This window comes from Lissotriton vulgaris, chromosome 4_1, assembly GCF_964263255.1.
Source record: "Lissotriton vulgaris chromosome 4_1, aLisVul1.2, whole genome shotgun sequence".
Classification (NCBI taxonomy): domain Eukaryota; kingdom Metazoa; phylum Chordata; class Amphibia; order Caudata; family Salamandridae; genus Lissotriton; species Lissotriton vulgaris.
This window is the reverse complement of record NC_141691.1, coordinates 1743117005-1743143322: the sequence shown is the minus strand read 5'-3', so window position 1 is coordinate 1743143322 and position 26318 is coordinate 1743117005.

Genomic DNA, 26318 nt, shown 5'->3' with positions numbered 1-26318 from the left:
CACCCCACCCGCATTACTTACGCCGCATCCACCTTCCTAGCCCTTAACTCTGGCCGACTCTCCGACTGCGCTCAAGCCGCCCCCGGACACACCCATGGACCCTTCACGTGCAACTCCTGCAAGTTTGACGGCACCAAGACCAACTCCACATCCACTAACACTAAACAGAGACCTGACACCAACCACCTAAAATGCATCCTACTCAATATCCGCTCAGTCCACAGGCACGCCATCGACCTCTGGAATCTACTAGACACCATCTCTCCAGATGTCGCCTTCCTAACAGAAACATGGATGAACTCCACATCAGCCCCAGACATCACCATTGCCATCCCGGAAGGTTATAAGATCATCCGTAAGGACCGGACCGACCAAACAGGAGGAGGCATCGCTATCGTCCATAAGAAATCCATCCGCATCTCAACCAGCTCAGACGTCAATCTCGCCAACACTGAACACCTTCACTTCCAGATCCACATCGACCCCAAGACCACACTCAGAGGCACCCTCCTCTACAGGCCACCAGGACCCCGTGCACAATTCAGTGAGGACATCACGGACTTCATCACCCCACACGCCCTCCCCTCCGAGGATTACATCCTTTTGGGAGACCTCAACTTTCACCTTGAAAAGAACAACGACCGCAACGCCACCACCCTTCTGGACAATCTCGCCAACCTCGGACTTAAACAACTTGTCACTACCCCCACCCACAATGCAGGTCACACACTCGACCCTATCTTCACCTCCAGCAAACATGTCTCCTTCAGCCACACCACAGCTCTCCTTTGGACGGACCACAGCTGCGTTCACTTTACCTACAACAAGACCACAACCAACAACCATCCTCAACCCACTCTGCGTAGAAACTGGAACAAAATCACCATCGACCAGATCTCCTCATCGCTTCTTCAAAACCCCCCTGCCCACTCCTCAAACCCCGACCAAGCAGCCATTAACCTCACCCAATGGCTATCCAACAGCGCCGACATCCTGGCACCGTTGAAAAAACGTCAAATCAAACTAGGCAGCAAGAAGGCCTCCTGGTTCAACGATGATCTTAAGAAATCTAAGAAACTCTGTCACTCCCTTGAGAAGGCCTGGAAAAAAGACCCAAACACCAGCACCAAGGACGCCTTCAAAAACGCCACCCGTATACACCACCAATTGATCAGGAATGCCAAGAAAGCCGCTTTCAAGGACCGACTAGATAGCAACGCCCACAACAGCAAGGAATTATTCAACATCGTCAAGGAATTTACCAACCCCTCAGCCAACTCCAACGACATCACCCCCTCTCAAGCCCTCTGCGACTCCCTAGCCTCATTCTTCCACAACAAGATTACAGACATCCACAACAGCTTCGACAACCGACCCGAAGACCAACCCACCCAACCCTCTGCAGGACCCCCACCCCCTTGAACATCCTCAATGACTGGAACCCAATCTCCACTGAGGACACCATCCGCCTGATGAACTCTATCCACTCAGGATCCCCCACAGACCCATGCCCTCACCACATCTATAACAAAGCAGACTCCATTATAGCACCGCACCTCCGAGACGTCATCAACTGCTCCCTCAACTCCGCCACCTTCCCGGAAAGTTGGAAACATGCCAAACTCAGTGCCCTTCTGAAGAAACCCACAGCTGACCCCACCGAACTCAAAAACTACCGCCCTATCTCGCTCCTTCCATTCCCGGCCAAAGTCATAGAGAAAGCTGTCAACAACCAGCTCGCCGCCTTCCTCGAAACCAACAAATCCCTCGACTCCTCACAGTCCGGCTTCCGAGCCAAACACAGCACTGAGACCGCACTCATCGCAGCAACTGACGACATTCGAACTCTGCTAGACAACGGAGACACAGTCACCCTCATCCTCCTCGACCTCTCCGCAGCCTTTGACACAGTTTTTCATAGCACCTTAATACAACGCCTCAGAAACATCGGAATCCAAGGAAAAGCACTGGAATGGATCACCTCGTTCCTTGCTGGAAGAACTCAGAGAGTCCGCCTTCCACCATTCAAATCAGAAGCTACCGAAGTCATCTGCGGCGTGCCACAAGGATCTTCACTCAGTCCCACCCTCTTCAACGTATACATGAGCCCCCTCGCGGCCATCGCACGCCAACACAACCTCAACATCATCTCCTACGCTGATGACACTCAACTGATACTATCACTCACCAAAGACCCCAACACCGCCAAAACCAACCTACATGAAGGAATGAAAGAAGTAGCCGAGTGGATGAAGTACAGCCGTCTAAAACTGAACTCCGACAAAACTGAAGTCCTCATCCTTGGTACCTCCGCCTGGGATGACTCTTGGTGGCCAGAGGCCCTTGGAAAAGCACCCATCCCGACGGACCACGCACGGAACTTAGGTGTCATCCTGGACTCCTCACTCTCTATGAACAGACAAGTCAACGCCGTCTCATCTTCTTGCTTCAATATTCTTCGCATGCTCAAAAAACATTCCGATGGATCCCCACCGAAACTAGAAAAACGGTCACCCACGCACTGGTCACGAGCCGCCTGGACTACGGAAACACCCTATACGCCGGTACCACCGCAAAACTCCAGAAAAAACTCCAACGCATCCAGAACGCCTCAGCCAGACTCATACTAGACATCCCGCGTAAAGACCACATCTCTGGACACCTGAAAAACCTCCACTGGCTCCCCGTTAACAAGAGGATTACTTTCCGCCTCCTAACCCACGCACACAAAGCACTCTACGAACTTGGACCCGAATGCCTCAACTCACGACTTTCCTTCTACACCCCCTCCCGCCACCTACGATCCTCCAACCAAGCCCTTGCAACTGTACCTCGCATCAACAAAACCACCATGGGAGGCAGATCCTTCTCCTACCTGGCAGCTAAAACCTGGAACTCACTTCCCACTCACCTTCGCCTCACTCAGAACCACCTTACATTCAGAAAGCAACTTAAAACCTGGATATTCGACAAGTAATTCCCCACCCTTCCTCAAGCGCCTTGAGACCCTCTGGGTATGTAGCGCGCTATATAAATCACTTGACTTGACTTGACCTGGCTCTCGGTGCACCGACACCCTTAAGAGATCCGGGGGTGAGTGCAGGACCTCCCCTACTCCGCTGTGATGGCTAATATAGGCTGATAGCAGCGGGAGCCCCGTCAGTGCACGTCCGCTCACATCTCCTCTCAAGCCATGCCCCCGTAGGGAGTTTTTTAAAGCTAAAAGATGGATTTTACAGGCGGTCTACCCAAAACAGACAGCAGTTACAAAAGCGGTGGCAATTTTGGAGAAACAGGGGACAAACATCTCCGTGGAAGGTAGCGTTTCTAATTTAGCGGGTGGATGGCTTGTGGTACAATTAAAAAAATGTTGGCAGAATTACACTCTAGTGGGATATTTTGGTCCAAATCAGGATGATATAGGCCCCTTAGAAGAATTATTTACAGAGCTTCTAAATTTTCCAGACCTGATCATCATGGCAGGAAATTTTAACGCAGTGCTGGACCATAAGAACCTTGAATTGTAGAACAGGAGTTATTAACCCCAAAATGTCTAAACTGATTCGATTAGTGATGGTGCTTGTGGGACTCTGTGATATTTGATGACTTAGGGCAGGTTCTCATAAAGGTTTTACATTCTGCAATAAGAAATATAGACATCAGTCACATATTTATTATTTGTTAGTGGAAGATAAATTGAAGGATCAAATCCTAGATGTCAAAGATGCAGGGGTACACATGTCAGACCTCTCAGCAATACTACTTCATATGGGGATGGCTGAGGGGGTTGTTCAGCCAAGATGGACATTGGACCGCACAATATTACTGAAAGAAGGGAGTATAGATATTTTAAAAGAAGAAACAAAGAAGTTTTTTGTAAATAATCTGGGTACATCCACGATTGGGGTAGTATGGGACTCATATCAGGCCTAGTTAAGAGGTAGATTGGGTGCCCTAGCTGCAGCAAAAAAAGCGAGCTTATCATAAAAAGGTTCTAGAACTAGAGAAGCAAATTCAGACTCTAGAAAAGGACTTGTCAATTCAGGAAATCAGGTAGACGATGAGAAGATGCTGGGTGAAATAATAAATACAAAAACAAATCTGACTGGAATTTTACAGGATAGGGTTAAGGAGAGATGGGAGTCTAGTCGTCTGGCTCATTTCGAGTAAGGGGAAGGCAGTAGTAAGCTGCTAGCTTGGAAAGCAAAGAATGACCAAGTCAGGAACACAATTAAGAAAATCAAGTGTGAGCAATCAGGAACGGTCCTCGGGGAAAGTCAGGGTATTGGTTTAGCTTTCTTCAGACACTTTGGGAAAGTCTAACAGGAAGATCTGGACGTGACAGAGGAAGAGGTTCTGACTTGGTTGAGTCACAATCAATTTGACCCCCTAACAGTTGAGAAAAGGGAACTGCTGTATGATAAGATAAGCAGTAGAGAATTAGAAGAGGCTATTGGGGGAGGTAAGAAAGGGAGGGCACCAGGACCAGGTGGTCTTTCCCATGAGGTTTATAGAGATTTAGCCAGTACACTCAATCCTATTATGGGTGAACTTTTCAACCCAATACTTTTGACAGATGCTGTAATACCGGAATCCTGAAACGAGGCTATTATATCTTTAATCCCAAAACCATGGAAATGCCCCAAAAGTTGCGATTCCTATAGGCCCACATCACTTTTAAATTGTGATTATAAGCTTTTTGCAAAGGTCATGGCAGAAAGATTAAATGGGGTTATGCCACAGCTGGTACATGAGGATCAAAAGGGGTTTATTAGAGGCTGGACTTTGAAAGAACTGATGTATAAGTACATAGGGTCTATTGATTTGGCCTCTGCTTATGAGCTCCCCCTCACAGTAATGGCGTTAGATGCTGCCAAAGCATTTGATTTGGTGAATTGGGTTTTGCTAATGGCTAATGGGGTATTGACAAAAGCTGTCCAGATTACAAGGGGTACAAGGCAAGGCTGCCCCCTGTCTCCACTGTTGTTTGATTTGTATATTGAGCCGCTAGCTAGGAAAATCAGGAGTAATATAGACATTTTACCTTTTGAATATAATGGCTGGAGCAGGAAAATAGGATTATATGCTGATGATATCTTAATCTTTACTACCAATTAAAAAAAAACTTGAGTTGTGTTTCAACGGAATAGACTTCTGGAAAATCTCAGGTTATGATGTCAATAAGGAGAAAACGGAGGTTATGGCCTGGAATACAGAAACTGGCGAGATAAAGTGCAAGAAGGAAATGAGATACTTGGGGGTTAAAATTACCCAGGATATTGCAAAGCTCACCAAAGAAAGCTTTGAAAAGGTTAGGAAAGAAGTGAGTGGCTGATTGAAGAGCTGATTACATCTGCCGTTAACATTGTTTGGCCGAGTTAATCTTGTAAAAATTATAGTTTTCCCGAAGTTTACTTTTATGTTTGACTCAATCCCCTTACCTTAAGTTGGCAGGGTATGCTCAGACGTCAGTCCCTTGCTCACTTTGCCACTGGATTCAAGCAAGCCGGGCTGAAGACGGCTGAAATGCCAGAAACCGGTCCTCGGAAGCTTAATTCCGGTCCAGGGAAGGCATGGCTTGGCAGTTCGGGCTGGACTGTTCCCATGAGGCACAGGGTCAGACTGATTTGCATATGGCCATGTCTGAACTTGGGTGGCAGAGTGGGCTAAATAACGGTGATGGATTAAACCCAGATCTGTTGACTGTGTGTGAGTGTTTGATTGGTTCAGATGCTCCGTCCATCACCACCTCCTTTTGTACCGCTTTGTTCGCCATAAGTAGGCAGGGTATGCTCAGACGTGAGTCCCTTGCTCACTTTGCCACTGGATTCAAGCAAGCCGGGCTGAAGACGGCTGAAATGCCAGAAACCGGTCCTCGGAAGCTTGTTTCCGGCCCAGGGAAGGCATGGCTTGGCAGTTCGGGCTGGACTGTTCCCATGAGGCACAGGGTCAGACTGATTTGCATATGGCCATGTCTGAACTGGGGTGGCAGAGTGGGCTAAAGAACGGTGATGGATTAAACCCAGATCTTTTGACTGTGTGTGAGTGTTTGATTGGTTCAGATGCTCCGTCCATCACCACCCCTTTTGTACCGCTTTGTTTGCCATAAGTTGGCAGGGTATGCTCAGACGTGAGTCCCTTGCTCACTTTGCGACTGGATTCAAGCAAGCCGGGCTGGAGACGGCTGAAATGACAAAAACCGGTCCTTGGAAGCTTGTTTCTGGTCCAGGGAAGGCATTGTTTGGCAGTTCGAGCTGGACTGTTCCCATGAGGCACAAGGTCAGACTGATTTGCATATGGCCATGTCTGAACTGGGGTGGCAGAGTGGGCTAAAGAACGGTGATGGATTAAACCCAGATCGGTTGACTGTGTGTGAGTGTTTGAATGGTTCAAATGCTCCGTCCATCACCACCCCCTTTTGTACCGCTTTGTTCGCCATAAGTTGGCAGGGTATGCTCAGACGTGAGTTCCTTGCTCACTTTGCCTCTGAATTCAAGCAAGCTGGGCTGAAGACGGCTGAAATGCCATAAACCGGTCCTCGGAAGCTTGTTTCCGGTTTCAGGGAAGGCATGGCTTGGCAGTTCGGGCTGGACTGTTCCCATGAGGCACAGGGTCAGACTGATTTGCATATGGCCATGTCTGAACTGGGGTGGCAGAGTGGACTAAAGAACGGTGATGGATTAAACCCAGATCTGTTGACTGTGTGTGAGTGTTTTATTGGTTCAGATGCTCCGTCCATCTCCACCCCCTTTTGTACCGCTTTGTTCGCCATAAGTTGGCAGGGTATACTAAGACGTGAGTCCCTTGCTCACTTTGCCACTGGATTCATGCAAGCCGGGCTGAAGACGGCTGAAATGCCAGAAACCGGTCCTCGGAAGCTTGTTTCCGGTCTAGGGAAGGCATGGCTTGGCAGTTCGAGCTGGACTGTTCCCATGAGGCACAGAGTCAGACTGATTTGCATATGGCCATGTCTGAACTGGGGTGGCAGAGTGGGCTAAAGAACGGTGATTGATTAAACCCAGATCTGTTGACTGAGTGTGAGTGTTTGATTGGTTCAGATGCTCCGTCCATCACCACCCCCTTTTGTACCGCTTTGTTCGACATAAGTTGGCAGGGTATGCTCAGACATGAGTCCCTTACTCACTTTGCCACTGGATTCAAGCAAGCCGGGCTGAAGACGGCTGAAATGCCAGAAACCGGTCCGCGGAAGCTTGTTTCCGGTCCAGGGAAGGCATGGCTTGGCAGTTCGGGCTGGACTGTTCCCATGAGGCACAGGGTCAGACTGATTTGCATATGGCCATGTCTGAACTGGGGTGGCAGAGTGGGCTAAAGAACGGTGATGGATTAAACCCAGATCTGTTGACTGTGTGTGAGTGTTTGATTGGTTCAGATGCTCTGTTCATCACCACCCCTTTTGTACCGCTTTGTTCGCCATAAGTTGGCAGGGTATGCTCAGACGTGAGTCCCTTGCTCACTTTGTCACTGGATTGAAGCAAGCTGGGCTGAAGACGGCTTAAATGCCAGAAACCGGTCCTTGGAAGCTTGTTTCCGGTCCAGGGAAGGCATGGTTTGGCAGTTCGGGCTGGACTGTTCCCATGAGGCACAGGGTCAGACTGATTTGCATATGGCCATGTCTGAACTGGGGTTAGGAAAGAAGTGAGTGGCTGGCTGAAGAGCTGATAACATCTGCCGATAACATTGTTCGGCCGAGTTAATCTTGTAAAAATGATAGTTCTCCGGACGTTTACTTTTATGTTTGACTCAATCCCCTTACCTTTTAAGAAAGAGTGGTTTGCTAAGATGCAAAAACAGATCTGTTCCTTCATTTGGTCATCTAAAGGGCCACGGATGGCTTGGAAGAAGCTTAGAAGGAGGTTGGCTAAAGGGGGACTAGCAAAGAGGATCGCTTTCACTTCTTTTTTGAAGAAAGCAGCGAACAGATTCATTCTTGTTTCTGGGGGCAGGGCGTTCCAGATCCTTGGGGCCATTCCTGAGAAGGTACGACAGTACGTTTTTTTTTAGAAACGTTGTGGTTTTAGTAGAAGATTATCGGCGCTCCTAGTAGTTCTGCTACCACCGACAGTACTAGTTTTTTGGCAAGGTATCTCAGTGTTTTTTGGTGCAATGCCTTATGGGTCATGCATGCGATTTTCAACTGGATTCTGGCCTCAAAAGGTAACCAGTTGAGGGCACGGAGGTCAGGGGAAATGTAGCAATTTCTTTTGGAGCCTGTGATGAGTCTGGCAGCTGTATTGATTGAGGCTCTTAGCGGAGCAGTTGTTGATCTGGGAAGGCCACAGAGAGCGACACTCCCGTAATCCACTCTGCGAATTACTAGGGTTCAGACTGCCTGTTTAGAGTCATTCACAGGTATGAATGGTTTCAGTCTTCTTCTGCAAATTGTCTGCTTTAGTAACCGCGCTGATGTGTTTCTGCATGTTTAGATTGTTATCCAGAGTTATTCCTAGGGATTTCGCAGACTCAATAATGCAAGTTGACCATCGAGTGCAGTTAGGTGCTGCATCCATTTGTGGATCGTGACTGTTTGTTTGGGAGGAGCGATAAGGAGATATTCAGTTTTTTGTGTGTTAAGTTTTAAATGGTTGTTTGCCAGCCAGATCTGTGTTTTATGGAGCGTTGAGTTAAGGGACTTGATGTCATCAATAGAGTCAACCTTAATGTAGAGCTGTGTGTCGTCGGCGTACATGTGATACTGGATGTTTGAGGAGTTGAGAAGCTCAGTGAGTGGTTCCATAAACAGATTGAAGAGTGTAGGGGAGAGGGATGATCCCTGGGGTACTCCCAAGGTGACTGGGGTGGGATTGGATAAGGATTGGTTTATCTTGAATCTTTGCGTTCTGTCTTAGAGGAAAGAAGTGAACGATTTAACACTGTTCCAGATAGACCCATTCTATGTTTTAAGAGGTCTAGTAAGTTGCTGTGTTTGACTGTATCGAAGGCTGAGGATAAGTCAAGTAGGATTAACAAACAAGCTTTGTTTTGATCCAGTATTTGTAAGGCGTCATCTATGATGTTGGTCATGGCTGATTCGGTACTCTGCCCCGATCGAAAGCCTGATTGGAATGGATCTAACAGGTTGAAGTAGTCGATGTGGTTACTAAGCTGCATGTGGACACATTTTTCGAGCAATTTGGCCAGGGTGAATATGTTGGATATAGGGCGATAGTTATTCAAGTCTGACGGGTCAGCTGATACTTTCTTTAGAATGGGGGATACCTGACCCATTTTGAGGATGTAGGGGATGGTTCCATGATGAAGAAGAGAGGTGTTTATAACCCTGGTCCATAGCGGCACTAGCTGTGTCAGGAAGGTCTTTAAATGGGATGCAGGGAGAGGATCTGTGAAAAGGTTAGAGGGATTCAAGGCCATGAGCGTATTTAAGATAGTTTCTTCACTATAGAAGTTGAAGGTGGACCAGGAAGCGTTGTTCTTGAGGTCGAGTTTTGAAGAGCAATTAGGCGGGGTCACTGGTATGGTCAGTGTGGCAATATTGTGTGTGTGGGTGTGGGATAGTAGGTCGTTACGTAGGTCTGTCTTTAAATTTTCAGTCTTTGTATTGAAAAAGGCAGCAAGCTCCTCGCAATTGGGGAGTGTTTCTAGACTAGCTTGTGGGGAGTGGGAGACTCCCTTTGATTGATTTTTGATTATTTCAAATAGTTTTTTGGAGCAGTTCTTGGCTTGGTCTAATTGTTTACATATGAAGTCCGCTTTTGAGCGTCTAACCTTTCTGCAATAGGAGTTTCTGGTGCTTCTTAATAGTTTGAGGTGGGCAGCGGTTGGAGAGGATCTCCATTGTCTTTCAATTGCTCTCAGGGATATTCTGTCATCGTTTAGCCTGCCATCGTACCAATGGTTTGCATCTTTTGTGGTGACTCTTTCAGTTGTAGTGGTGCTAGGTCATCGAGTATTGTGTTCATGGAGCTGAAGTAGTGATTTGTCAAGTCCTGTACATCATCTAAGCCATCCAGTGGTGGCGTGAAGATGTGGCTGGCGGTTGCGAGTGTGGTAGGATTGAGGTTATCTAGGTTCCTCCTCCAGATTTTTGCTCTCTTATGTTGGATAGAGAGTAATTTAACTACTTCTTTGATATGGAATATGATTATGTGATGGTCGGACCAGTTGCAAGGAAGAATTGAGTCAAGCTGAATAGAGTCTGCTTTGGAGATCACTAGATCAAGGGTTGAGCCCTTATCGTGGGTGGGACTATCGCAAAATTGGGAGAGGTTAAGGTCAGACAGGAAAGCTTTGAGGCTGTTGACCTCTGGGTCGTTTAGATCGTTCCAGTGGAGGTTGAAATCCTCCAGGAAGATCTGAGTAGTCTGTTGACCGACATTTCTTGCTAAAATATCCATAATGTACTCGATCAAGGTAAGGTTGTTGTCTGGAGGATGGTAGAACAAGGGAAGTGAGCATATTGGTTTGTTATTGCTCGATATGTCTAGGCAGAGGTATTCAGATGAGGAGAATACCGGGGAGTTAGAGCGGTTCACAGAGGGGTATTCCTGTGAATGCAGGAAATGCCACCCCCTAGTTTATCAGGTCGATACAGTCTTGTGATGTAATAGTTTGGGGAAACTAAAATGTCTAAGATGGGTGAGGATGAGTCGTTTAACCAGGTTTATGTCAGGATGATAAGGTTAGGTTCGTTAGTTATAATGAGAACAGCTATATCTGTGGCATGCTGAAATGCTGATCTACAGTTTAGTATGATACATTTTAGCTGGGCCTTGGTCAGAGTAGTGTTCTGGTCATGGGAGATGGGAATTCTTTGAGGTTATTTTAGTCAATACTTCTGGGGGCACGTCTTATACTTCTAGATGCATTGGGCTGAATGGGTCGGATTAAGGATAGTTTCTGATTGTCGTCTGTATGTGCTGGTGTAGAGGGAAGGGAGTTCGTAGGAATGAAGCAGGGAAGTGAACTCACTTGGACATAGGTCTTACTTTTCCCTAGTGGTGGGGATGAGGCATTAGGGTAGGGTACTGTATTCCATTTGGAGAGTTGAGGTAGGGGGCTTTAGCATTGCAGATGCATAGTCTTAGTTAGTGAGATGGGCTGATTTGGATCAAGTCATGCAGCGTTTGGATGTCCTCTTTTGTTTGTTGAAGGGATAGAAGTATCACTTCCAGTCTAGGGTCAGATGTCGTAGTTATTATGTTGATGACCTGAACTGCTGGTGTGGTGTCCAGGGGCAAGAGGTGAGCTGATTCGATGCATGATGGTATTTCAGTGTGGGAGTCCATAGGGCAGGGGTGGGTGGAGAGAGGATGAGAAGGGGTGTTGATGTGTACTTTAGGAGGATCTAATTCGTTGTGTGACAAACTAGTATAGTGGTGGTGATTAGAGAGGGGGGAAGTAAAGAAGGGATGGGAGGGCTTAATGATTTGAGCTATGGGAGGGAGATCTGTGAGATTTATAGTGCAGGGAGAGGGAGAGAATGGGCCGGCGAATGGATCTGGAGTAAGTGTGTGGGAGGAAGAGATTGGGGCAGCACCCGCAATAAGGTGGGTTAAGGTGTGATTATGGAGATGGGGAGGGGGGTTGAGGACGCAGGCGTGAGGGACATCTGGGGTCGAGGTGATGCTAGTGATAGGCGAGGTGGGTGTAGTAGGGATTGCGGTGGAGCTGGGGAAGGAGTGGAGATGATGTGGGCATATGTCGTTAGATGGGGTGTCGGGTAGGTCTCAGGTGGATGTATATGTACAGTGCGATACCAGGGGGAATGATTGGAAGAGGAGTCAGGCGAGGAATCTGACAGAGGGTTAGGAGAATGGTTAGTGGGGGGGTGGAATAGGGTCTTGCCACATTCGCTTTGATGCTAGGGAAGATGTTATCCAGTAAGTTCAAATTATGGTCTGCTGCCTGCATGAGGATTATCCCAGTATGATAAATGGTAAAAGTAGCCATTGCTTTGTAGAACGGAAAGGGAGTGATATTTGATGTGAACCCGTGTTAGGTTTTTCTGGTTGATGCAATTGAGAATAGGGCGAGAAAGGCTTTCTGCCATTGTGCTCTCCTTTTGGTGTAGAATATGATGTTGTTAGTTATGTGCTCTGTATTAATCAAAAAATAAGGGTCAGAGATTGGGGTTTCTGGATGCGATTTTAGTCGACGATGTTTGAAGCTTTTGGCCGCCTTTTTTGAGAGGTAAGGGGGGTATTTGATGGAATAGGTGAGTGGACCCATAGGCTCCATCGCATGGTATGAAAGTTTATGGAAGAGAGGGGGGAGCAATATTTGGGGAGTAGGAGCAGTTGAGGCCTCCCTGTTATTCCAGGTAATGAGTCCTTGGGATAGGTCCTCGTTCCATTATATTTAATAGGTTACGTAATGGTAGATGTAGATTGTCCTTGTTGTTTGAGGGGGGTCGGGTTAACTCAGCTAATTATGTCACAATGTAGGTAGTGTCCCGGGGTCCTTAGTTAGAGAATTAGCTGTTGCTAAGGTTTAGAAGTAAATAATATCCATCCATTTGTGGGTTAGCGAGTTAGTTATTGAGAATAATGGGTACGCTCTGTGGAGGTTGCATGGAGTATCAGTCGATCCAAGATGGCTGCATCTTTGTCTAGTAATGACAAAGTCCTATTACTCTTTCTACGCTACACGAGTTACCAAGGTAATGTCCACTGTCTGTTTCTATGGGAGCAGATCAACCTTCATGGTCCTTTCTTTCTGTTTGGTAATGAGGTGAAAGCTATAGTTCCTATGACTTTGCAGTAGTGTGAGGTAAATGGTCCTTTTTTATGTTGCTAAACAGCTATTTAGTCATTTGAGGTTCCCTCTTTAGGCAGAAAAAAATGGTGGGGATTGTGCTGTCTGTCGAGGAGTGATCATCTAGGTCACTCTTGTGATCCCCCTCCTTTGTCCATGACTCTGTGCGCTGCTCTGAAAGCCCCTCCACTATAAAGCGCTGTGGCTGGAGACAATTCAATTGAAACTGTCAGGCAAGCATAAGCATAAACCCCTCTGCCATGGTCTCTCAATGTGCTGTCCCCCGCGTGTAGAACGTGATCACTGTCGACCTGGACTTTCTGGGGAGCACTGCAGAAGTATGCACGGGGTCAGAGGGGATGGGAGGGGTCTCTAAAACATACTGCCGCTCGTGCAGGGAACTTCAGCTATGTCGGCTGCAGTGTGGCTACAGCGGGGCTCACCTCCTGAAAAAGTGCGTGCTGTCTTAGAAGCCAGGCGAGACCATTCCGATGCAGATTAATACGGTCTGTAGATCAGCCCAATCAGCTGTCTTGGAGCACGATGTTGGAGGGGGTCATCCTGGCATTCCGGATGCTTTTGCTAGGCGCTCATGTGATTGGAGTCAGTTCCGGTGCTAGGACATGCCTGATTGATCGCGTCCACGACCGCAATCAGACTCCTGCCGTCATGCCGTTCCAGGGATCCGAGGTATCTTCTGGCTGGCGTGAACCTGCAATATAAGCGGTATGTACGGGCGAGGAGTGGGTCTCTCATGGGCTAAACAGGGATATTTTTCAGGTTTCAATCCCTAGCCCTCGGAGCTCAGCTCCTTACCCGCCGCCATCTTGCTTGAATGGCAGAATGCTTTTGGACAGACCCACAAAATCTGAGATTGGCAAAATGTTTGAGGGGATGTTGAGGAAAGAGAAAGGAGCGGCCTGTAGTTTCATGTACAAATATGTGGATCCCAAATACTTTTAAGAAGTTAGGCTGAAGATTTTATGGGTTATGGCTGAGACTTGGTATAAAATCAGGAAGATCACAAAATTGCCCCCATCTGGGAAGCTCTGGGCTATCCAGAATGGACAAAGGATGCATTGGCACTGCCATTAAGAGAGGCTGGTATACTAAGGTGGAAACATCTATTTAAAGAAGGTCATCTGATCACGTGGGAATGGCGTAAACAGGAAATTGGTCAAAGGATTTTAAGATTTAAGTTTCTCAAGATTCAAAGTTGGTATCAGTCCACGGACACAAAAATAGGAGAATCCAATGAACTGGAGGAGAAATTACTGTTGGGGGTCGTACCAAAAAAAGAAATTGCGATGTGGTATTGGCTTATGATAGAGATGGAAGATGGGGATTTCACCTTGCCTGAGTATCTATGGGGAGAATGGCTGCCAGAGACCACGCTGGAAGACCATTGGCAAGTATCTATGTCTATGTTGTACAAAATAGTTAAACCTGCATACCTGAGGAGGTATCATCTTTTTACCATCCATAGGGCCTATTGGACCCCCCCAAAGGTTATCGAAAGTTGGGTCTCGAGGTGATGTGGCATGTTCAAAATGTGGCAGCAAGAAGAAAGATGATCTGCATATGTTTGTACACAGTCCAAAGAACCAGCCATTTTGGGAGGCTGTGAGTAATGTTTATATAATGTTTTGAACCTACAAATCAAGGTAAGAGTCTTACTAATTATTTAAGGAGGTTTCAATCCGCAAATTACAGTTAATATTAATAGTGCAAAATTGTTCTTTTATGCCATATTCCTGGTGCGCAGAGAGATTTGCAAACTGTGGGTGTCACAGACCCCTCCAAGTTGTGTTGACTGGTTAAATTTCATGAGGAGCATTGAAATCTGGACATTTCAGATAAGGGGACAAAGAGGTATGAGTTTTGGATACCCCTTTTACGTTGGTGCGAGCAACAAGTAAGAACTTCAGGCCTAGGGTTCAATGATCAAGCCTTTCTCCGCCTCGGCTGGCACCTTTTTCCACTGAGCAGGGTGCATGTGGAGATTGCATGTGCATTGGAAGTAAAGAAGGAGTGATGTCACAATTCAAGGGTGATAAAAAGTAAATCCTCTTCTGGTTCCTTTCTTCAGCGAATGAGGTTTTGGACACCCCAGGTTGGAAACGTTAATGGAAAGGTGTGAATGAGGCAATTGAATAAAAAAATAAAATATATATATATATATATATATATATATATATATATATATATATATATATATATATATATATATATATATATATATATATATATATATATATATATATATATATATATATATATATATATATATATATATAGTGATGTAGATTTAAGGTTTTATTTTCAAAAAGCGGGACGCGTTTCAGCGCAAGCCTTTCTCAACCGCTATGTAAACATACATACATTCATACATCTGAATACGGAAGAGGAGTTAGCCATTCACTTGGGTTGATCAGTAATATAGAGCCAGTACCTTCTCACGACGATGACCAAGAAATTGATTACAAGTTTTGTCCCATTTGTAAAGATGCGATGTTTTGTATATTAATTTATTATTTCACCTATTTTTTTAATTACTTTCACAATATTCTGTGTTGAAGGATCAAGCCGATGAGTTGCAAATGACTGTAAAATATTTAAAGTGATTATTGCTTGTTTGCCCATCCAGGGCTTAATAACTACCTCTTTACCCAGTTCTAGAAAATATGTCCTCATCAACTTAAGGAAATGAAAGTGTCCGTTTTGATATTTTTTATGATCGATAATGTGAGGACACAAACATAATTGAATATGGTTTATATGCCCATCCAGGGCATAATCACAGATACTTAACAGGCATCATAGATTGTAAATAATGTATATAGTTTAAGCAGGGAGTACTGCACACTATGAAATGGCGCTGACATTGATTTACGAGTATGTATATGTCCATCCTTTGTGTTAATGAATTGAATGTCATGATGACGCCCAGCGTTAAGACTAATAAAATGGCGATGCTTATTTTGTGTTTACATAGCGGTTGAGAAAGGCTTACGGCGAAACGCATTCCGCTTTTTGAAAATAAAACCTTAAATCTACATCACCCGTGAGTGCGGCACCTTTCTTGGGGAACAAGGGAGTTTGGGGCTGATATTGTTCATGGATCCACCGCCACAAATATGCCGCACCCGCTCCCAAGTGCTTATATATATCTTAAAACAATATACTGGAGCCCCAGAAAAGTCAGTCCATAAGTCCAAGGTCATGTAGTATATTTTTGTCATTGTTATTGTGCTTATACGCTTCCAACCAATTACATGATCATAAAACAATACATGCTTCGTCCTCAGAGGGACTTTTTCAAGGGTGTGTATAGTACATGAGTTATAGGCATCGCTAGCTGTCGATGTTACAAGCAGGACTTGCAAATCAATCAGTAAGACCGCCTTAGCAGACTTATAATGCTAAGTAGTACAGTACTATTAGAACAATACTGGACAGGACAGTCAAGATCTAAAAAGAAAAAATACCATGCTGTGTATATAGGCCGTATCTGTGATAGAGCACCAGTATTGTGAGGCAAAAAGTAACTTGAGGCCACAAAATTTGCACCAGAGAAAAAAGGAAGTATGAGTCAAAAATAATAGAATATCAACTACTGCATACTAAATAAACCAGTGAAGAGTAGAATTTTTTTTATTGTGACCTAAAAATATTATGATTCAAATTGGCGAATGATTCACAACATTTTGAAACACAATTCAGTTCAAAAGAATTTAGTCGAGTTGTGTGCTGATTCTAAAAGGGAAAATGAATAAAATGTACTTTATTTGCTAACCCTCGCTGAAGGATTCACTGTGTGATTACAAACTGTAGGACATAATAGCAAAGGCGTCTTCGCCGCTTTAGCGGCACTTTTTGTCGCTAAAGTGGCGATATTTTAATCGCCCTCTCAGCAAGTTGTCGTTAACAGCTGTTAGCAACAGCTTTCTGGCGAAAGCGACCGTTTTGAGGGCCGCTTTGCATGTCAGCGATATTTATCGCTAATGACATGCAAAGTAGGCGTTCCCGCCCAAAAGACCACGGAAACAGCCGCTAACAGACCTAACGCCTATTAGCAATGAGGCCCGGTTAGCGATGTAAAAAGTCACGCTAACCAGGGTTATCGCAGGAATTTTTACACCTGCTAAAATCCTGACTTAGCCATTATTCTCAGTGGGAGGTTGATTCTAAGGCTGAATCCTCCCTTGCCTATTAGCAAGCTTTACGTTAGCGATAAAAGTTTTATCACTATTTTACTTGTGTTTTAGGTGAATTCGCTTCTATCGCTGGATATTTTATCGCATTGGAGAAAAACGTTGGTAATAACGCGATATCTCCGCGATAAGATCCTGCGATAGACAGCGGTAAAAAAATATGCGCTAAGCGCGATTTGCGATATTTATCGCCCGTCCTTGTTAATATGCCCCTGTATTCCTTATTCCTTTGAAAATAATACATGAAGTAAGATGCTATAGGTGCTGGAGTATGAGTTTTTTATAGGTAATCTATAATGAAAAAAGGGGGGTTCATATGCATCTATTAATTTGTTTATGAATAAAAAGAGAAATAAGAGATCCATCTGTCCTGTGGCTTATTCAACTGTTAGATTTTTCCTAATAACAAATGTAGTCGACCTCATCTCTGTGTCCTCAATATTTTTCAAGCTATAAACAAAAATTAGGAGTATTGAATGTATTATCGATGAAATACTAAATGAGACCACCATACCAGTTGAAATGTTATGTCAAAACCCACCTCACAGTGAAGTGGTGTAACTATTCAGCCATGCGCGACACCAGTGTAGAGAGCCCTAATAAGCTGTAAAAGGAATTTGTGGATACAAAATTGCTGATTTAAGACTTACAGTACAAAAGAGTAACATGTTATCAATTGTTCTCATAGAACCTGCCACACAATCACGGGGAGGGGGGTAAAGAAGGTAAGGTAGTTACCTCATATGACCATAAACAGTCAACCGACACAGAAATCAGTTAGTCAGATCAGTTGCGTAAATACATATCACTCCTTTCTTATTTCTCATCCATTTAAAACAAAGCCACAATAAATTTTGTTTTTTTTGAGAACTCAAAATTAAAGAGTATAAGCAATGGCATTTGTAAGCCCATCTAGTTCACGACTTGCATTTTTTTATAAGATGCATGTTTGTTTGTTTACGCGGCACAGCAAACCCTTTATCTGAGTCCTTCCTAACAACAATGAGAGAAGATTATTGAAAGTCACAGTACCTTTTTTGTTCTTGTTTGTGCTCCCACCATCAACATAGTTTAAATAAAAGAAGGATTCTCCAAAACTTGAAATATATCCTTACCATTAACAATAGGGTGAAGTTAGTGAAAGTCACAAGGATTTGTTTGTTAATACTTGCATTGTCAGCATAGTGTGAATGAGAGAAAAGACGGTCAGAACTTACCCCGGTCCAGTCCTTCACAAAATAAAAATGTGGGCCAAATGCCCCTGCACATCTCAAATGCTTAAGAGCCATGTGTTTCCTTGGGCTAGAAAGAGGACTGTGCTAACCTCTAAACTTGTAAGTGTCTGGATGTGAAAGCTTCGACCATGTTGGTGTGAGAAAAGTATTAGGAGAGTTACTCTTGAAAAAATCAATGACATGCATATGTGCTCCAGATATATTAAACTGAATGGGGGCGCATAGTTGTCCCCACCAAACGCACAACCGATGTAGCCTAGTGCAGGCAGTTATTTCAACTGTTCAAAATAAATCTGTATATTACATTGTAATCCAGTTTATGCACTCTGTTATCCAATTTTTCAAACTTCTTCTCCCACACGCGGAGTGGATTTGCCTGCACTAGGCTACTTCGGTTGTGCGTTTGGTGGGGGCAACTATGCACCCCCATTCAGTTAAATATATTTACCCAGGCACCGTGTGGGCATGGTGCCGAGCCAAATGGCACACTTCAAAGAGAACGCATAGCTTGAAAAGTGAGTAAAAAAGGTGTGCATCCCTACTCTAGTGAATTCTAGTGAATTCTCCAGATATATTAGACATTAGATTTGTTCCCAGTAATAACACACAGAAGATTGAATTGCAAGCAACATGAGGTGTCTATATATCCTTGATCCGTTTCTGTATTATCTGAATTCATACCACAGTGTGTGTGCGGTCATTTTTGCAATATTGGTATTAGCCATGTAGTTTGCATCACATAAGGGTACAATCTCCATGACCAATGCATGAGTGATACTTAGTATACCATTCGTATCTATTCGCCCATTCCACTATAGGGCTAACCATATAGGTGTTTGAGCAGTTAACACATGTTAGTGAGTACATATCCCATATATAGGTAAACAACATAAAAGCGGATTGCCTTTGAGGAAGCTTGTGTAGTGGATCGAAAGGACTCTCCATTTGAATCTATACTACTATTATAAAGGAAGAACTTTGAACCTTTGAGGCGGGTAAACTCTGGAACCACAGCGCCAATCCAAACACCCGATACATTGTTGTAATTGGCAGGGTCTGTAGATGGACATAGGCTATATAAAATAAAAAATATACGTTATTTAAAATATTTACCCCCAAAAAAAAAGTAGTCCCTTGGAAGTAGCGTCGGCCGGCTGCGACGTGCGTGCTGGCAGGAGCGGCGGACATCAGCGCGGGGAGGAGCGGCGGACAGGCGGGGAGGAGGGGTGGACAGGCGGTGAGGAGCGGCGGACAGGCGTGGAGGAGCGACGGACAGGCGTGAAGGAGCGACGGATCATGTAGGTGAAATACAAAAGCTACAGGCAGGGAGGAGCGGTGAGCGTAGGTGAAATACAGGCGGGGAGTAGCGGTGAGCGTAGGTGAAATACAGGCGGGGAGGAGCGGTCAGCGTAGGTGAAATACAGGCGGGGAGGTGCGGTGAGCGTAGGTGAAATACAGGTGGGGAGGAGCGGTGAGCGTAGGTGAAATACAGGCGGGTAGGAGTGGTCAGCGTAGGTGAAATACATGCGGGGAGGAGCTGTGAGCGTAGGTGAAATACAGGCGGGGAGGAGCGGTCAGCATTAAATGAAGCAAAAGAGGTAGCAAACCGTGCATTACAAAAGTGAGAATCGTGAGCCAACAAAATACAAGAGCTAGCAAACGGTGCATTACATGAGGAAAAAGTGACACGTGCAGGTTACAAAAGTGTACAAACGAAACATAGAGGTATAATACTGCAATATATGAAGGAAGGCTCCGGGGGACCCACGGACATTACAAAAGTGAGTGCATTAGAAAAGTGAGAATCGTACAAAAGTTAGAATCGTGAGCCAACAACATACAAGAGGTAACAAACGGTGCATTACATGAGGAAAAAGTGGCAGGGAGGAGCGGTGAGCGTAGGTGAAATACAGGCGGGGAGGAGCAGTGAGCATTAAATGAAGCAAAAGAGGTAGCAAACCGTGCATTACAAAAGTGAATATCGTGAGCCAACAAAATACAACAGCTAGCAAACGGTGCATTACATAAGCAAAATGTGACGTGTGCAGGTTACAAAAGCATACAAAGGAAACATAGAGGTATAATACTGCAATATATGAAGGAAGGATCCGGGGGACCCACGGACAACGTTGGGGCGGGCGGGGTTCCTGAAGCATGATTGCTCCCGGACAAGGTCGGGACGGGCTGCTAGTATGTTATAATATATATATGATAAGGTCATTTTGTTACATATAGACCTTTTCTAAGACATTAAAGGAATACATGGAGTTCCCTATCTTGGTTCAGACCGGGATTCACTGCCCTAAGTTTGATAATCCAGTTTGCTTTGTACATTCGGAGAGCCAGCTCTCTGTTCCCGCCTCGTGGGTGTGGTTTCACCTGCGCCATTACATGGAATCTCAAATCCAGAATTTTATTAAGGTTGTGATCAGTCATATAGTTTTTGCAATGGGATGAGTCTTGTACCCATTTCTAGTTAACTTAGAAACATAGCTAGGTTAAACCGTGCGCAAGACCAATATTTTAGTAAGAATATGAAAAAGTATCTTCAAGGTTGCTCCAGGGTACAAAATGGAAATGGCCACCCGCGTCCCAATAATCCTCTGTAACTGAAAGTAGACAGCGGATAAACAGTAAACAAAATATTGTTCCCTAGCAAAAGACAAATAGACATTAAGAATTATGCCATAATCAAAACATCAGTCCAATAAAATTTTCAAATTCAAGATATTCTGAGGTAGTTTTCTACTTTATTTTCTTGTTTCCCTTATCCTGTCCACAACCGTAGATGTATCATACATTAGTTCATGATAATAGGTTGGTATAGATGGTATAAGCACAATGTAGCCAGTAGCCGACAGGTGTTTTGTCTCGGGGAGATACATATAGATCTCTATAAGTCCATTTGTGAACTGAAACTAAGAAAAGTTTTCCATGAGAGACTGACAACTAGACCCCAATAAATTACTTTTGGTACCTTACTTTGTAACAGAACCATCGAAGATCTAGAAAACATATAACTTGTAATGTCTCTAAACGACAAGGGATTAGGTAGTGTCAGAATGACACAGCTATGTTCAGAAATAGACATACATCCACAACTCAACACAGACAGTGGGTTAAAACCCACCACTTCCTCCAGAAAGCAGTAAAGATCTTTTCTACAAACTAGTGACAAGGGACCTTCATGTTCTAGAGGATAAGCAGAAGGTTCATAACAACATAAGCAACAATTGTTCCGTGCAGGAGAACAAGGCCTTAAAAAGCCTTGCCTTCAACTTTAATATTATAATAGAAAGAAGTAGATAAAGGCGGTAACATTATGGCGATGGACAAAGAGCCTATAGCAGAAATAGACAGCCAACTATCTGATAAAAGCGCATTCATTAAACTGGAGTCTAATCCTGGAATTTAATTTTGGGGACAGGATCTGGCCTAACGGCTCGTGCGGTCAACCTAAAATCTGGGGAACCGGGTTTGAGCCTCGTCGACAACGCTCAACATCCTGTGATTCTTGAGAAAATCACTAAATTTCCCCGTGCCTAACAAAAAAAAATTAATGTGTCCTTATGTAACGCAACTGGTACTCATGTAAAGTGCTCTGATACCTCCGGGTCAAGTTTGCGCTAAATAAAACTCAGAAAGAAAGGGAAAAAATCCATTTAAGAGTATAACACACTTACTATAGGACAAACAGACTGACGCGTGTCTGATCAATGACCTTGAATACAGATATATTTTCAATCCTACTCCTTTTGCCCCATGCATATATGTTCTTCCAAAAATTCACAAACCAGGAACATTTCTGCCCAGGAGATCCATTGTTTCAGGAATTGGCTCACCAAGAGAAAGGCTGTTCGAATATATCAAAATATTCTAAAACCATTTATACAGAATATACCTGCATATATATAAGACGCAAAGGAACTAATGAAAAAAATTACTTTCATCATGCAGTCAAATTAATTAACATTGGCCAGATTATACGTCACAGCCCTTTATAATAGGTTACTGAGAGAGAGAAGTATGCAAACCATCAAATATTTTTTGTGCCAAAGGGATGCAACCTTGCTGGAGCATAATGATATGCTCTTGAAGATGATTACACTTACTCTGGGCAATGATTTCCTCCATAATGGTGAATGGTACAGACAATGTCAGGGGGTGGCCATGGTTTCAAAATTTTCATTATCATTTGCGAAACTTTACATGGGTTACTCCGAACAACTACACATCTGGACTCATGGACATCCCGACTTAACAGGATATATACTATATTGGGGCAGGTAAATAGACAACATCATCCTTATGTGGACAGGAAGTGAACTGTCCTTAAAAACCTTTTCACATATTTAAATAGTAATGACTACAAAATTAATTTCACTAATAGCTGCAGCAAGAAAACTTTATAGTTTTTAGATGTGACATTGTTCATTCAGAATGACCATCTTTGTTCTAAACTTTACCGCAAACCGACAGCATGCAATTCTGTACTTCATGTATTATTGATAACGAATAAGGAATCCAGGGGCATGTTTATCAATCTTTCATGCAGCGCAACGCAGCAAGTCACCTGGCTGCACTGCGCTGCCTGAAAGGGAAAGGATGGGAATGATCCGTATTTAAAATTATACAGTGCATTTCTGCCTTTTCTTAGCGCTAATGTACTTTTGGCTGCCTAGCACCATTGCAGGCACCTTTGCGTCATGTTCCAAGGTGCCTGCATTGTAGACAGGATTGTTTCTGTGCAGGCTGGGACACCTTCCTGCACAGAAGCAATCCTGAGAGGCATTTTATTCAAAGTCCGTCCCGTTATTGATCCCAGCTACCATAGGTCTACGGTCCTGGCACTAGTTCAGCCACATCTGGACTAAGGGAAATGCATTGACTCAGGTATCTCTTCCAAAGTCTTAATGAACTCCAACTGATGCAGAATGTAGCAACCTCATGAGTTCCATGAAATGGGAGCATAGTTCCCCAATTCAGCACAAACTGGCTTCAAAAGATAAGTGGGTCTTATTTAAATCTCTCATGCTTGTGCATAAAGCAATTCACTCCCTTTCTGCCACATTTCTCTTCTCTAAATTCAAACCTTGCCTCTTGTCCCACAAGCATAGATCCGCCTCTCTGGCCCTTCTTCAGGTTTCTGGTCACTCCAAGCTTAAAGCTGGAGGGAGAGCATTTTCAGTGACCACAGCTCACCTGTGGAGCTCTCTTCCTCCTCTTCTCCACTCTCTGCCCTGACTACCTTCAGAAAGCTACTGAAATCCTGGCTTTTCATGTAATAATCATGAAAACAAGGGAGGAGGGAAAGGCTTTTTACAGGTCTATCATATATCCTCCAACAATACTTCTACATAAAATAGAGATGACAGAGCTATTTATTTATTTATAAAGTTTTATATAGCGCGCAAGAAGGTCCAAATTCAGCCCAAACTATGGTTGAAACGAGTTCTGCCTTCTGACATTTCAGTCTGCATGACACAATAACCACACCCACCATAGTGGCATGCTTCATCCTCAGGTCTGCTACTCATCCAGCTGTTAATTCTACTATGTTTGGAAGTCTAATGTGTAGAAGTTCTTCTCAGTTGTTCTTTTTCAGTGATCTTCAGTTGTTAACTCTACTTCTACAGATTTTGCAGTCATAGAACTTTTCAATCAGTATTTTAGAACAACTTACTGGTCTGGTTGACTTCATAAATATAGGGGTAGCAACCTGCCAGAGGCAGCAAGCTGAAGTCCAGGTGCATAAGCTGCGACCTTTGACAGTCCCTAAATATGTCTCCTTGAACAAGGTTATCCACGATTCAATATTGTTAGTCATTTCTTACAACACTTTCAGGGGTGCCATTGCTTTAGAATTGAGACAAGGATCTCAGTTGGAATAAGGGGTTTTCTTCACCCTTGTTTTCAGCTGTAGACCTCATTTTAGAGGAGGGTGTACTTCTCCATAAATGGGTCACCGTCGAGCAAGATGAAATTGCTTCGAACAACAAATTTGCATTTCATAAGCCAATTGTGACCTGCACTTCTTGTGTCCCCCACCTCTTGTGTCCCCCACCTCTTGCACCATGCTGGAACTTCACTGTGCCACCAAGATGATTGTGTCAGCTCTACACTGTCCAGTTTCCTCACTGCAGCCCATATCTGCTAGGAACAGTTTATTTGATTCCAGTACTTCTGCTGCTTGGAGGTGTTTACGGGTTCTGATCTTCAGATAATGGAGATCACAGCCAATCATGAGTCTAGCTCTCGCTCCGGATCAGGTCTATTGCCCTTCGGTATTTGATTACTGCAGCTTTGGATCATATTAGCAAACCAGGCGGGCTGCCAATTCCATATGCCCCACATTATCATAAAAAATTCTGGGAAACTCTGGATGCAGCCTATAGATGCATGCCCATTTTCGAACATGTAGTAAGGTCCATCTCTGATCTGCCTTATCAGGCCCTGGAAGAGAGAGCAGTGCGAGAGTACTCAGAATCCATGTCCTTTTGGCGGCCTTGCAGACCCTCCCCTGAATTCAGTTGAGATGAAACCATACACCTGTACTCAATTGCATAAACACTTCCTCGATTGGCACAAATGCCCATTGCCTGGGACGTGTATATATGTGGTAAGTAGTTGATGGTAGTGAGTGTTTTTGGATGCAATAAAAGCCTGTTAATTACACAGCGGCGTGTGACCCTTTTCCTGGGCTGCAGCACAAGTTGCAGTGTAAAGGAGCACTTTCTGACAACCACCATGGCGGTCATATAGTAATTGGGAGGTCGACCGCCGACTGCTTGTCGGACGGTTTCCTGACCGCTGCAACAATATCATAATCAGACCCTATGTTTGGTGTATGTTTACAGTTCTGTCTTAAAGTGAGTTGAAGTAAGGCTGTATGTGGTATGTCTTAGAGATGCAGAGTTGTTGTTGTTTTCTGGGGACGGTTGTGTGCCTTGTGACATCTAAAGACTGGTTGCATCTATCTTGCACCATAGTTATGGGCACAACTCCATCCAGTGTGCTCAATTGTGTGTTCGCTATGGTGAGTTTGTTAACACCCAACTATATGGAAAGTCTAAGATGTTTTGGATAGGTGTTCTGATAACTGTAGAACGTGTTGTGTTGAATATTTGTGCATTGTTACTTGGAGAGCAATGGTGTTGTGAGTTGGGTGATACCCAACTACATAGAACAAACCTAGCCATAGGCGAAGAGGATTTGCCCATTACTGTCTCATATGCCCAGACATTCTCTGTGGCGCCCAGGTATACCTTCATGTTCAATACTGCATCATATGTCCATTATAATCCAAACGTTAGTATCACATGGATGCATGCATTTCTCTTCCAGAAGGGTCTGAAGACCCACTTATTTCCAAGGGCATAATCAGTGCTGTGTTGTCTGCGGACTTAGCTTCTCTGGTTTCTGTTACCTAGCGCGGGTACACACTGGGTCAGTGTAACCAGGCGCTCTACAAACTCCCGTAACATAACATGTAGCCTCATATGGTAACCTGGAGTCCCTTTGTAGAGCTCTGCAAGCAGAAGCCTGTCAGTCCCCAGCTATACGTATTATTAGGACCCCACAGCCTCACCCAGCAGGGGGACACGCGTCATAGGGTTTCTGTCCCACCGTGGCCCGCTTCACAGTTTCGCTCAGGGAGGGCTCCAATATACGATCTTCGAGGCCAGTAAAAAGATTTTAAAGTGCTTTGCCTCTAACCCTCGGCACAGAGGGAAAGAGACCCCTATTAAATAAAAAAAAATACCCAGTGGTCGACAAAAATGTTTATTCGTGTCCCTATGAAAAGGTTAGAAGAATGAATGTGTTGGACATTAAGGGTGCGAACACGTTCCTCACCTCCACACTGTCAACATGTTTCAGTCAATGACTCAGTCCGCTATAAGGCTTTTGACTTTCTAGAGGACCAAGGTCCCTAAATGAATCTGCTCTCTATCTCTCTATACTTGTAAACGGGTTGTGTGCGGATTTAAGGGAGCAAAACAAGAAATGCATGCAAACAAATTCTACTAAACAAGTTCCGCAGCTTTCAGTCTGGTTCCAACCTGTGCAGGGAAAGGTCGTACAGTTCTGCATTTTGAGGCACTTTTGTCATCATTCAATGTTTTTCAGCCATGATCAA